Source organism: Miscanthus floridulus, chromosome 1 (assembly GCF_019320115.1).
Source record: "Miscanthus floridulus cultivar M001 chromosome 1, ASM1932011v1, whole genome shotgun sequence".
Classification (NCBI taxonomy): domain Eukaryota; kingdom Viridiplantae; phylum Streptophyta; class Magnoliopsida; order Poales; family Poaceae; genus Miscanthus; species Miscanthus floridulus.
In genome coordinates, this window is record NC_089580.1 from 118,060,340 (window position 1) to 118,072,724 (window position 12,385).

The 12,385-nt window shown below is 53.5% G+C and overlaps 1 pseudogene; it reads left to right on the forward strand.

Moving 5' to 3' along the window:
- Nucleotides 1–1,433: 1,433 nt before the first annotated feature.
- LOC136539308 (plastidal glycolate/glycerate translocator 1, chloroplastic-like) lies at nt 1,434–10,018 on the forward strand (annotated as a pseudogene).
- Nucleotides 10,019–12,385: the final 2,367 nt, after the last annotated feature.

The window sequence follows — 12,385 nt, forward strand, 5'->3', positions numbered from 1 at the left end:
CAATCTCCATCGCCATCGCCAGGAAGTGCGTCGCGGCTCGACATCCTCTGCCAGTCCGCCCCCACGCCCGGCGGACACAGCGACCTCGGTGGCTCGCGCCTGGCGGCCCCACGACCAGCGGCTTTCGAGCGGCGTCTCTCGGCGACATCGCGTGGCCCATCCCGGCAGCCCCCGCGACCCCGATGGCCCCAGTGGCTTCCAAGCGGCGCCCCCAACGACTCCTAAGCGCCGTCCCCGTCTCCCCGCAGCTCCCCGCTTGCCCCTGCCTTTGCATGCCTCTGGACGGCCGTGTCCGCGTGCTCGTGCTCATGCCGAGGGCAAACTCCCCCAACGACTCCTGAGCGGCGTCCCTCGTCGGCCCCGGCCTCCCCGCGCCGCCTCCGTCTCCCCGCAGCTCCCCGCTCGCCCCTGCCTTCGCACGCCTCTGGACGGCCGTGTCCGCGTGCTCGTGCTCACGCCGAGGGCAAACTCGCCCAGGGCCCACGCATCTAACACGGAGCCGAGGGAAGCTCGATTTTTTGGCTCCATCTCCCATCTTCGCTCTGTCTCAGCGTAATTTCCGGGACTTCTCCTATGGAGCTGATGTGCTCACACCCGTTTGGCAACAAGAGTCATAAAACAGCTCCCGGAGCCGGTGCAGGAGCGCTACCAAACGGCCCCTAAATCATGAACATCATTTGAATGTGTAATGATATATGTCAACTCACCATTTACTTTGATTTTATAAGAAACGGTGGAGAGACAACTCATGATCAAATGTACCCAACGATCAGGAAATTCCATCCAAATATCATGGACTTTGCTCATATCTAGTTTGAGGGCAGCAAAACTTTTCGATCCATTCCTTTTGTTCTGCGGATTGTGAGTTAACTCATGAGCTATTAATATATTATCAGTCTTCCAGGGACAAATGCACTTTGGTTCTCTGAAATTATCTCAGGTAGAATAGATTTCAGCCGGTTTAAAAGTACCTTTGCCGCCACTTTGTAGATAACGTTGCTGATCGGGCGTAGGTCTTTTAGTTTATCCGGATTCTGAACTTTTGGGATTAGAACCACAATAGTTTCATTCCATTTACTCGGCAGCATTCAAGAACTGCAAAAGTTGATGTTGGTCGATACACAACCTTGAATCAGTGTTTTGTTTTGTTTTGTTTTTTGCGGATTGATTCGGTGAACTTGTTTGTAACTAACGACTTGTAGCTTTGTGCGAGTGGCCCGGCCCGCAGGGCAGAGCGCTACTGGGCCTGGCTCCATTTAGAACGCTTGTGGCCCAGGGCCCGCAACGCAACAGGCAAGGGGAACGGCCGGACGGGTGGTGGGGCAGCCTAGTCGGAGGTGGCGGAACCACCGGAAGCCGGTGATGACGGCCGGCGTCGCGGCGGTTAGCTATCCCAGTAGCCGCTTGGTTGGTACTCCGCTCCTGCCGTCGCTTTCCTTCGAAGAAGAGGACGAGATCAGGTGAGGTGAGGATCTCGCAAGTCGCAACCCGACGATCTCAATCCCAACCCCATCCTCGCTCACCGCCATGCCGATAATTTCTAGCCACAATTCCATCGCTCGCTCGTTCAGTAGCTCCCATCCCATTCCCATCCCGACGAATCGAATCTCCGTCGCCACCTTGCCCAGCCTCCGTCTGCTCCGGACGTGGGAGGAGCCAGACATCAGTCAGCAAGAGGGAAGCCCAAACTCTGCCGCCGCTTCCTCTGCACTCCGCGAACAACGATTCCCGACTCCATGGCCGCGACCGCCATGATTAGGATTACTACTTTACGTTGCCGCCACGACCCGCTCTCCTCCCTTCCCTGCACCACGTCGGTCGCCCGCTCCTGTACGCTTCCTCCTCGATGCCGCCGATGCAGACTGCTCACTCCCCATTCTTCTTGCTGCTCCCCTTCCTCCTCCGTCTCTCCGCGCCGGGTCCGGGTCCGGGTCCGCCCAACAGCAGCATTGAAGCGCATCCCTGGCAGCAACACCAGCTTCATGGGTCCAGCCGACAATGGCGCCACCACGCTTCAGCGATCGTCATCGTCCCACCTTCGTCGCAGCCTGATCGTCCCCAACTACACTGCTGGCACCGGAGACGCCAGTGCTGCTTCCTCAGGACTGCTGCCCGCCGTGAGAAGACACTTTTCCTTTATATTAAAATGCTCTTATTAAAATTCATATCTTTTCCTCTCTTCTTATGCGTGTATACAGATTCTTGGGGTGGCGCATCTGCTTGTGTCGCTGGGCATTGTGTTCGCCACCGATAAATTCCTCAAACAGGCATTCGTCGCCGCGTCCATCAAGTTCCCAAGCGCCCTCTTCAGGCATGTTCTGTGTCTTCTCCGTGCTAGTAGTCTTCGACACATTCGTGCCTGCTCTCACGAAGGCGTTCATGGACTTCTTTGCGCCTGCCACACTATTCATCCAGAGGTGGCTACCCTTGTTGTACGTTCTGACACTAGTCGTGCTGCCGCTCGCCGTCAGGGATGTCCCAGCGGCTTCAGGACTCAAGATTTTTGCAATCACTTGTATGTATTATTCTCGATCACATTTTTTCTGTCATTGTTTCTCTTCACAGCTAATTTGATTTGTTTCTATATATCTAATAATATGATGGAACGACTTAAACTTGAATTGTGACACTATGACTCACACTTCCGAAACGAACCAGTTCATTTGCAGAAGGTTAGATGAGGTTCTCCTCATTATGCAGACCAGCAGAACTACAACCCGAAGGATGCACCCTGCTCTTAGATATTGCAGCACGGTACCAGTAACAGTAAGCATTCCCTGCACTGCATGTCATGTTGCAGTACTGTATGATTTCAGGCTCCAGTTTAGTAACCTGCAGCCCCAGTAAACAAAATTTTGAAAATTGTGAGGTACCCTTACCAATCCTTTTCTTGCTATATATATGCTGTCAGGATCTTCTGGGTTATGTTTAGCTACTTATGAGATATGATTGCACATGAAACAAATGCTACAGAAGGAATTAGATTCCATTAGGTCCAGGGCTCCTTCTCAGCTCCGGCTCCGGCTCCTCCGGAGGAGCTAGCCGTTTTTCAGTGAATAATAGAGAAGCCCCTCAGGAGGAGCCCTGCCAAACACCCCCTTAGTTTTTCCTTGCAGTCCCATTTTTCCTTTCAAAACATTAAATTGGAACAGCTACTTTTATACTGTTTTGATTTTGCCCGCTTTTTCAGTTGGTGGCTGGTTTGCTACCCTCGCGGTTGCAGGATATACAGTGTTAGCTGTGAGAAAACTTGTGAAGACAGAGCTTATTACAGACACAGAGCCCATGAGCAAGCCGTCACCATTTTCTACATTGGAACTCTGGGCATGGTCTGCTATATTCGTTGCATCATTTGGTGTTGCTTATTTCAATCCCACGGCACTTGGTACCACAGCAATAACATGCCTTCCTTTCCTGCTTGCTGCTAATGTGCTGGGATACATGGTTGGTTCTGGGTAATATGCTTATATAAACTCGATCAATAGGATCCAAAGTATGCAAACAGTTTATTCAATTTTGTCTGACGATCTGGGTATTTTCAGGTTACCAGCTGGTGTCAAGAAAGTGTTACATCCAATCATCTCCTGCGCACTTTCTGCAGATTTGGCGGCAGTAGCGTATGGGTACCTCTCTGGGTCTGGACTTGATGCTGTGCTAGGTTCATAAGCTATAAACCCTAATATATAGTCCTACAATTATATCACAAATTTTTTTAGTTTCAGAAGAATTCCCTTCAAAGCATTAGCGCTGGAGTAATGTCATGTGGGGACACACCTACACCCGGCGCAGGAGGGCCAGAGCGTGCGGAGGGCCGCGGACGTGCGATGGGTGCGCACGGCGTCGCGGGCGGCGCGGCATCGACGAGTGGCTAGGATGGAAACGTAGTCTAGTTTGTTACTTTCTATTTTACAGTCCTTAATTATAGGATCAATTAGTTTCATCCGTGTGAAGGCCTCAGGCCATATATGCTGTAACCGAACACGTCAGGAAGGCAAGCAAGTATTATCAATCTAATTTCCTCCCTCTTCTCCAAACAACAAGCCGACGGCTGAGGGGCATAACCTCGCCGGCGACGACGGAACGAGGCTACGAACTCCGTAGCCGCGGTCCAGCTACCTTGAACGCCGACGCACTTGACAACCTGGTATCACGTTCCAGACGATCCTCGCCTGTCCGTTCCACCTCATCACCCGCCGCCGCCATGGGTGACACTGATCAAATCAAGTCCCTCACCGATGCCATGAAGGAGCTGCAGGCCACAGTCGCAGCCAATGCCAAGGCCATCGCCGCCCTCACTGCGTCCTCCACCTCCAGGCCGGGCTCCGGTGAGCACCATAATGATCGGCCGCCGAAGTTTCAGAAGATGGATTTTCCGAAGTACGACGGCACGAAGGATCCCCTCAGCTTCATCAACCGTTGCGAGTCCTACTTCCACCAGCAGCGGATCATGGAGGAGGAGAAGGTATGGATGGCTTCTTACAACCTCGACGACGAGGCGCAACTCTGGTACATGCAGGTGCAGACGGATGAGGGCACGCCGTCGTGGCGTCGCTTCACGGACCTCCTCAATCTGAGGTTTGGACCGCCCCTGCGCTCTTCCCCACTCTTCGAGCTCGCCGATTGTCGGCGTACCGGCACCGTCGCGGAGTACCAGGCGCGTTTCCAGGCGCTTCTTCCCCGCGCCGGTCCCCTGGACGAAACCCAGAGGGTCCAGTTGTTCACGGGAGGTCTCCTTCCGCCGCTCAGCCTCGCCGTCCAAGTGCAGAACCCGCAGTCGCTCGCCGCGGCCATGAGCCTTGCCCGACAGATGGAGTTGATGGAACAGTACTCCGTCGCGTCGCCGAAGGCCGCATCCCGCGGCATCCTGCCCGCCCCGGCGTTCCAGCCGGCCGCCAGGGCCGCCGCTCCAACGGTCATAGTGGAGGGCCGTCCCGTCAAGCGCCTCACCCAGGCGGAACAGGAGGAACGTCGTCGCCTCGGGCTTTGCTATAACTGCGATGAAAAGTACGGCCGGGGGCACAACCGCGTCTGCAAGCGACTTTTCCTCCTCGACTGCGCGCTGGAGGACGACGCCACCGCCGACGTCGCTGCAGGGGACGAGAACCCGGGCACGGAGGCGCCGGTTTTCTCCCTGCACGCGGTCGCAGGCATCCCGACTTGCGACACGATGCAGATCACGGTGTCGCTGGGCGCCACCTCACTCATCGCGCTCCTCGACTCTGGCTCCACGCATAACTTCATCGCCGAGGATGCCGCGCTGCGAACAGGGCTGCCCATCTAGCCCCGGCCTCGCCTCACGGCCACAGTCGCCAACGGCGAGCGGGTCGCCTGTCCCGGCGTCATTCGCCGCGCGCCGATCTCCATTGATAATACACCGTTCCACGTCAATCTTTTTGTCATGCCACTCGCAGGGTACGACATGGTGCTGGGGACCCAGTGGATGGCCACACTGGGAAGATCGTTTGGGATTTCACAGAGCGTTCCATGTCGTTCCAGCGACACGGCCACACCATCACGTGGGCAGGCGTGGCCACGTCCAGCACGGCTGCTCTGCGCGCCACGGCGACCAGCGCGGCGCCCGCGTCCCTCCTCGACGGGCTCCTGGCAGCCTTCGAGGACGTCTTCGCCGAGCCGACGGGGCTGCCGCCCAAACGGGGCCGCGACCACAGCATCATCCTCAAGCCGGACGCACAGCCCGTGGCGGTCCGACCGTACCAGTACCCGGCGGCGCACAAGGACGAACTTGAGCGACAATGCGCCGCCATGATCCAGCAGGGCATTGTCCGCCGCAGCGACTCGGCGTTCTCCTCGTCGGTACTCCTCGTCAAGAAGGCGGATGGCTCGTGGCGCTTCTGCGTCGACTACAGGGCGCTGAACGCGCTCACCGTCAAGGACGCTTTTCCCATCCCTATCGTCGACGAGTTGCTCGACGAGCTCCATGGCGCGCGTTTCTTCTCCAAGCTGGACCTGCGTTCCGGCTATCACCAAGTCCGGATGCGGCCGGAGGACGTCCACAAGACCGCGTTCCGCACCCACGACGGCCTTTACGAGTTCTTGGTGATGCCGTTCGGGCTGTGCAACGCCCCAGCGACATTCCAGGCGCTCATGAATGATGTGCTTCGACCATTCTTACGTCGTTTCGTCCTTGTCTTTTTTGATGATATTTTGATCTATAGCACGACTTGGGCCGACCACCTGCGTCACCTCCGCGCTGTCCTCTCCGAGCTGCGGCAGCACCGGCTCTTCATCAAGCGCGCCAAGTGCGCCTTCGGCGTCACCTCCGTCGCCTACCTCGGCCACGTCATCTCCGCGGGGGGTGTCGCCATGGATCCGGCCAAGGTGCAGGCCATCCATGACTGGCCGGTGCCTCGCTCGGCGCGGGCGGTCCAGCGGCTTCCTCGGCTTGGCGGGGTACTATCGCAAGTTCGTCCACAACTATGGCACGGTCGCCGCCCCGCTGACGGCCCTCCTCAAGAAGGACGGGTTCTCCTGGACTGCTGCGGCAACCGCGGCTTTCGACACCCTCAAGGCTAGCGGTTACTTCGGCACCGGTGCTCGCCATGCCGGACTTCTGCCAAGCCCTTCGTCGTCGAATGCGACGCGTCTTCACACGGGTTCGGCGCCGTGCTCGTCCAGGAGGGCCACCCGATCGCTTTCTTCAGCCGACCCGTCGCGCCACGCCACCAGTCCCTCGCCGCTTATGAGCGGGAGCTCATCGGCCTTGTCCACGCCATTCGACACTGGAGGCCGTACTTGTGGGGGCGTCGATTCGTCGTCAAGACGACCACTATAGCCTCAAGTACCTGCTTGATCAGAGGCTCGCGACGATCCCCCAACATCACTGGGTCGGCAAGCTCCTTGGCTTCGATTTCTCCGTCGAGTACAAGCCCAGGACGGCGAACGCAGTGGCTGATGCATTGTCTCGCCACGATACGACTGGCGGACGGGGCTGTGCTGGCCCTATCGGCCCCCCAGTTTCGACTTCGTCGTGCGTCTCCGCTAGGCACAGCTCACCGATCCTGGCCCTCGTCGCCATCCAGGACGACGTGCGAGCAGGCTCCCGCTGGGGCGCCGTGGGCGATCGTCGACGACATGGTGCAGTACGCTGGGCGCCTGTACATCCCACCCGTCGTCCCCCCTCGTACAGGAGATTCTGGCCGCTACTCATGAGGAGGGGCATGAAGGAGTCCAGCGCACACTACATCGGCTCCGGCGCTGACTTCCATTTTCCTAATATGAAACAAGTTGTGCAGGATCACGTGCGGGGCTTGCGTCATTTGTCAGCGCTACAAGTCGGAGCATTTGCATCCGGCGGGACTTCTGCTCCCACTGCCGGTGCCGCAGTGAGTTTGGACGGACATCGCCCTTGACTTCGTCGAAGCGCTACCGCGCGTTCGGGGCAAGTCCGTCATCCTGACCGTGGTGGACCGGTTCAGCAAGTATTGCCACTTCATCCCTCTGGCGCACCCGTACTCCGCCGAGTCCGTCGCCCAAGCTTTCTTCGCCGACATCGTCAGGCTGCACGGCGTTCCGCAGTCCATGGTGTCGGACCGCGACCCCGTGTTCACCTCCACGTTCTGGCATGAGCTCATGCGCCTCATGGGGACGAAGCTCCACATGACCACCGCATTTCATCCGCAATCGGATGGACATGTCCGAGGCCGCCAACCGTGTCATCATCATGTACCTACGATGCCTCACTGGAGATCGACCGCGGCAGTGGCTGCGCTGGCTGCCTTGGGCGGAGTTTGTCTTCAACACCGCCTACCAGTCCTCCCTTCGGGACACGCCGTTCCACGTTGTCTATGGGCGGGAACCACCGTCGATCCGGTCCTACGAACCGGGCGACACACGGGTCGCTGCCGTGGCCAGGAACATGGAAGAACGTGAAGAGTTCCTTGCTGACATTCGTTACAGGCTCGAGCAGGCTCAGGCGGTCCACAAGCTCCACTACGACAAGAACCATCGCCAGGTTGCGTACCACGTCGGTGACTGGGCGCTCCTGCGACTCCGGCAGCGGGCGGCGTCGTCTCTTCCTCACGCCACGACCGGCAAGCTCAAGCCGCGTTTCTACAGGGCCGTACAAGGTCACCGAGCTGATCAACGAGGTTGCAGTTCGCCTCGCTCTGCCGGTGGGCCCTCGGCTTCACGATGTCTTCCATATCAGGCCTCCTGAAGAAGTTCCACGGGCCACCTCCGTAAGCCCCTCCGCCGCTGCCCATCATTCATCACGGCGCGGTGGCTCCAGAACCGGAGCGTGCTGTTCGTTTCCGGCTGGCTCGGGGTGTGCGCCAAGTCTTGGTTCACTGGAAGGGCGAGTCCGCGGCTTCAGCGACTTGGGAGGACGTCGACACGTTCCGCGGCAAGTTTCTGGCATTCCAGCTCGAGGACGAGCTGGCTCTCGAGGGCGGGAGAGATGTCATGTGGGGACACACCTACACCCGGCGCAGGAGGGCCAGAGACGTGCGGAGGGCCGCGGAACGTGCTGATGGGCGCGCACGGCGTCGCGGGCGGCGCGGCATCGACGAGTGGCTAGGATGGAAACGTAGTCTAGTTTGTTACTTTCTATTTTACAGTCCTTAATTATAGGATCAATTAGTTTCCATCCGTGTGAAGGCCTCAGGCCATATATGCTGTAACCGAACACGTCAGGAAGGCAAGCAAGTATTATCAATCTAATTTCCTCCCTCTTCTCCAAACAACAAGCCGACGGACTGAGGGGCATAACCTCGCCGGCGACGACGGAACGAGGCTACGAACTCCGTAGCCGCGGTCCAGCTACCTTGAACGCCGACGCACTTGACAAGTAACATAGAACATACACATGATATCACTGTGCTCTCAGAAAAAAGTGGTTGTCCAGGTGATTATCTCACAAAGGCGCCCTCTAATCCTGGAGCCGGTGACGTACTAATGGGTTTCCTTGGGTCTGTGATCATATCATTTGCATTCTCAATGTTCAAACAGAGAAAGGTACTATTGCACATGGTTATCTTGTGACATCATTTCGATTAAGCTCTGTTCTGCTGCAAATGCCTTTTATCTGATCGTCAACTTGTCCATGCTCCTGAGCACTTATTTCAGCTTGTAAAGAGGCACGCAGCAGAGATTTTCACATCAATTGCCATTGCATCGACATTCTCTCTGTACTCAACTGCTGTCATAGGGCGCCTGATTGGGCTAGAGCTATCATTAACCATATCCATATTGCCAAGGTGTATAACTGTGGCGCTGGCTTTGAGCATAGTATCTTTCTTTGAAGGTAAATCTTGGCAGAACATCCTCCTATGAATTTGATTGTGTTCCTATAGTAGAGATGAGGAGAGTGGGTTATCATGATATCCCTAGCTTGTATTGACAGGCAAGTTAACCATAGGTCAATTACTTGACCTAAACATGTAGTGATTGACTTAATCCTTAGTGTTAAATCTTCCCTCTATGTGTCTTTGCAGTAATTTACTGAGGGGCACTGATGGTTCATGGTTTCTTGTTGTTCAGGTGTAAACTCTACACTAAGTGCTGCCGTGGTTGTCCTTACCGGGCTCATTGGAGCGAATTTTGTGCAAGCAGCTATGGATAAACTTGGTCTGAACGCATCGCCAGAGGAATAGGGACAGCTTCCAGGTAATTTGCTGGATATAATGTCGTTCTGCATCATTTGGTAATTCTTCATTTGTGAGCATGATTATGCCCTGTCTGAAAGTAATCTTGCTTGGTTGATGGTGTAGTGCTCATGGACTGGGGACAGCAGCATTATCAGCCAAGGAACCTGAAGCACTCCCGTTCTGCGCCATTGCTTATGGTCTCACGGGAATTTTTGGCTCGCTGATTTGCTCGGTTCCAGCAGTGAGGCAAAGCTTGGTATTCATAGCTGGTTAAGAGCAGCTCCTGATGATCTGAATTTGAGGATTTGATTCTTTAGATAAAAGAAGCCGTTTCCTGTGTAAAAGAAGTCGTGTTCAGAAGATGGGGAAGCAACGCCCCCACATTTTGGGTTAGGATCTATTATGTATAGAGGCTTGAAAAAAGGTGAATAATTCCGTAATCAGGATGTATAAAACAATACATTATTTGGTGGATAAAAAAAGAATTTGTAAACTATCTCATACAATAAAATTTCCTCGTGAACCATAGACCAATATCTTGACCATTTAGATTTTCAGTCTTGATCATTTTTTGGGTCAAGGCTGGAAAAGAGGTACAACCAAATTTGAAATATCAGCTCATAAGAATTGTGGCTCTATAAACTCTAGTACAAATTTTAAAAAGTGAAGCAAGCAGCACAAATATAACTCGATTGTTCGTTTTGGTTTAACTTCTGCAACCTGCTTTTGCTGTCAAAAAGATGACCACTAACCAAATGGGTATTTATAGATTCTAAAGCAGCTTTCACGAATGCCGCTGCGTTCTTACAATGTATTTTCCATAGCAGGTGACATCCCTGCCTCCACAGCAGTGGAGTTTAATGTTTCATGAAGACTACCAATGTTGTCATCAACTCAGCGTCAAGTCATATTGTTTTGTTTCTTTTCTTCCCTATCCCGAGCCACTCTTCAACGTGATAAGGAGTTTAATAGATCTGATGCACATAAGTACCTACTATAAGTGCCATATGCGGTGACACAAAAGACAGGAGATAAAGGTCCTAAAGTGAACAGTAGAGAGTATCTCCGAGAGTCCTTCTAAAGCTCACCCTCTAAATCATCACTTGGAGAGTCATTTGCATAAATGTCGTTTTCTATATCTTTTCGCTCTCCAACAGTTTTTCTATATCTTATCTGCATTCTAAAGTGTCATTCTCGTTTTCTATCTTTGGCTAGCAAGAAATTTGAAATAGAATATGGCTATATTTGGATAACCAAATAAAGAAGTTGTTGGAGCATTTTTTCATCAAAATCTCTATTCCTAACAATTAGAAAGGATATAGACAATCTCTTGAAGTTGCTCTAAGGATACCACAAATATCATTCATAATAGGATAGTTGATGCTTTGATTAGTGAGAGAGCGATAGTTATGTTGACGGGAGACATCATTATGTGAACGGTGTATTCTATACTAATCTCACTTTCTATTTACATGGATACGAATGCAATATATTAAAAAATTAAGTTTTTTTTCCAAAAAGATAATTTTCATGTATACCTTAAGATCAGTTAACAAATAAATAGCCTCTAGATTTTAGGGTGTTGCAGACATTTTCTTTAGACCAATAATTTCACCGATGTTCCAATAAAATAACTTACATCTTTCCCCCAACTTAGTAGCTTTCCCACATTCCATAATCAAACCAAACACACCTTCAAAATCTCTAATACCATGAATGGTTTTCGTGGCTTTATATGTCCCATGGAACAACAAAAGTGGAAAGCATAACCTTGGTTCGGTGTGTTTTTTAGACTGATCGAATCGGTGAAACTTGCTAGTAACAAATGGGGCACATGCACCGTTTGTGCTAGTGGCCTGGCCTGCAAGGTCGAGCCCTACAGGGCTTGGCTTTCATCTGAGAGGGCCTATGGCCTAGGGCCCGTAACCGCAACAGGTAAGGGGACTTGTCAGACGAGTGGTGGGGCAGCCTAATCGGAGGGGGAAGAACCGTCGGAAACTGATGATGGCAGCCAGGGGCGCAGCACGGTTAGGGCGTCCCCAATGCACCACCAGCATGGAGTGCTACCTCAGAGTCCACGTCTGTATAAGTTCTCCATGTCATTGTAAACTATAGCCCCATAGGGTGATAGAGCGTCTTGTCTTGTAGAGAGAACAAAGCTTTAGCTTACAAAAGCTGCGGGGCGGTGATGGAGACCACGTTGTGGCCTTGTGTGTAGCCTCTGCACAACATCTTCCCGTGCATCTGTCAAAAAGTAACGCGAGAGAGAAAGAAAATCAAGTGGACATGTCATGGTCTTCAGCAGCAGGAGGAGTGGTCTACATTGAGAGCCTAGGGGTTCTAGGCTTTACATGTCTAGCTGTACTGCTACTTTAGACTCAAGCCAACACGCTTGCTAGCCTGCTGTTGGACCTGTTCTTAGCTATTTCAGTAGCGCCTTAGTTGGTACTAGGTTTGCAGGCGGGAGCGGGTTTTTATGAGAACCTGCATATCTGCCCCCACAAAATCATATTTTATGGTAGTTTTTTTTTTGAGAAAATGTTTTGTGGTAGATGCAGACCAGCTCCAACTTGTTTGTGGCGTCATGTGAGCTGTTCCGCGAAGCCCATTGGACGAGAGCGCAAGCCCACAATCGTCCCGCAAGAACCTGCAACGATATGGTTGTGACCTGCCTCCGCCGAATATCCAACCACAACCCGCTCCTTGTTCAGGCCAGGCGATGTGCCGGCGGGTGTCCATCGGTTGGGAGCTCAGGGTGTTGGGCGCGGAGGGGGACGAGG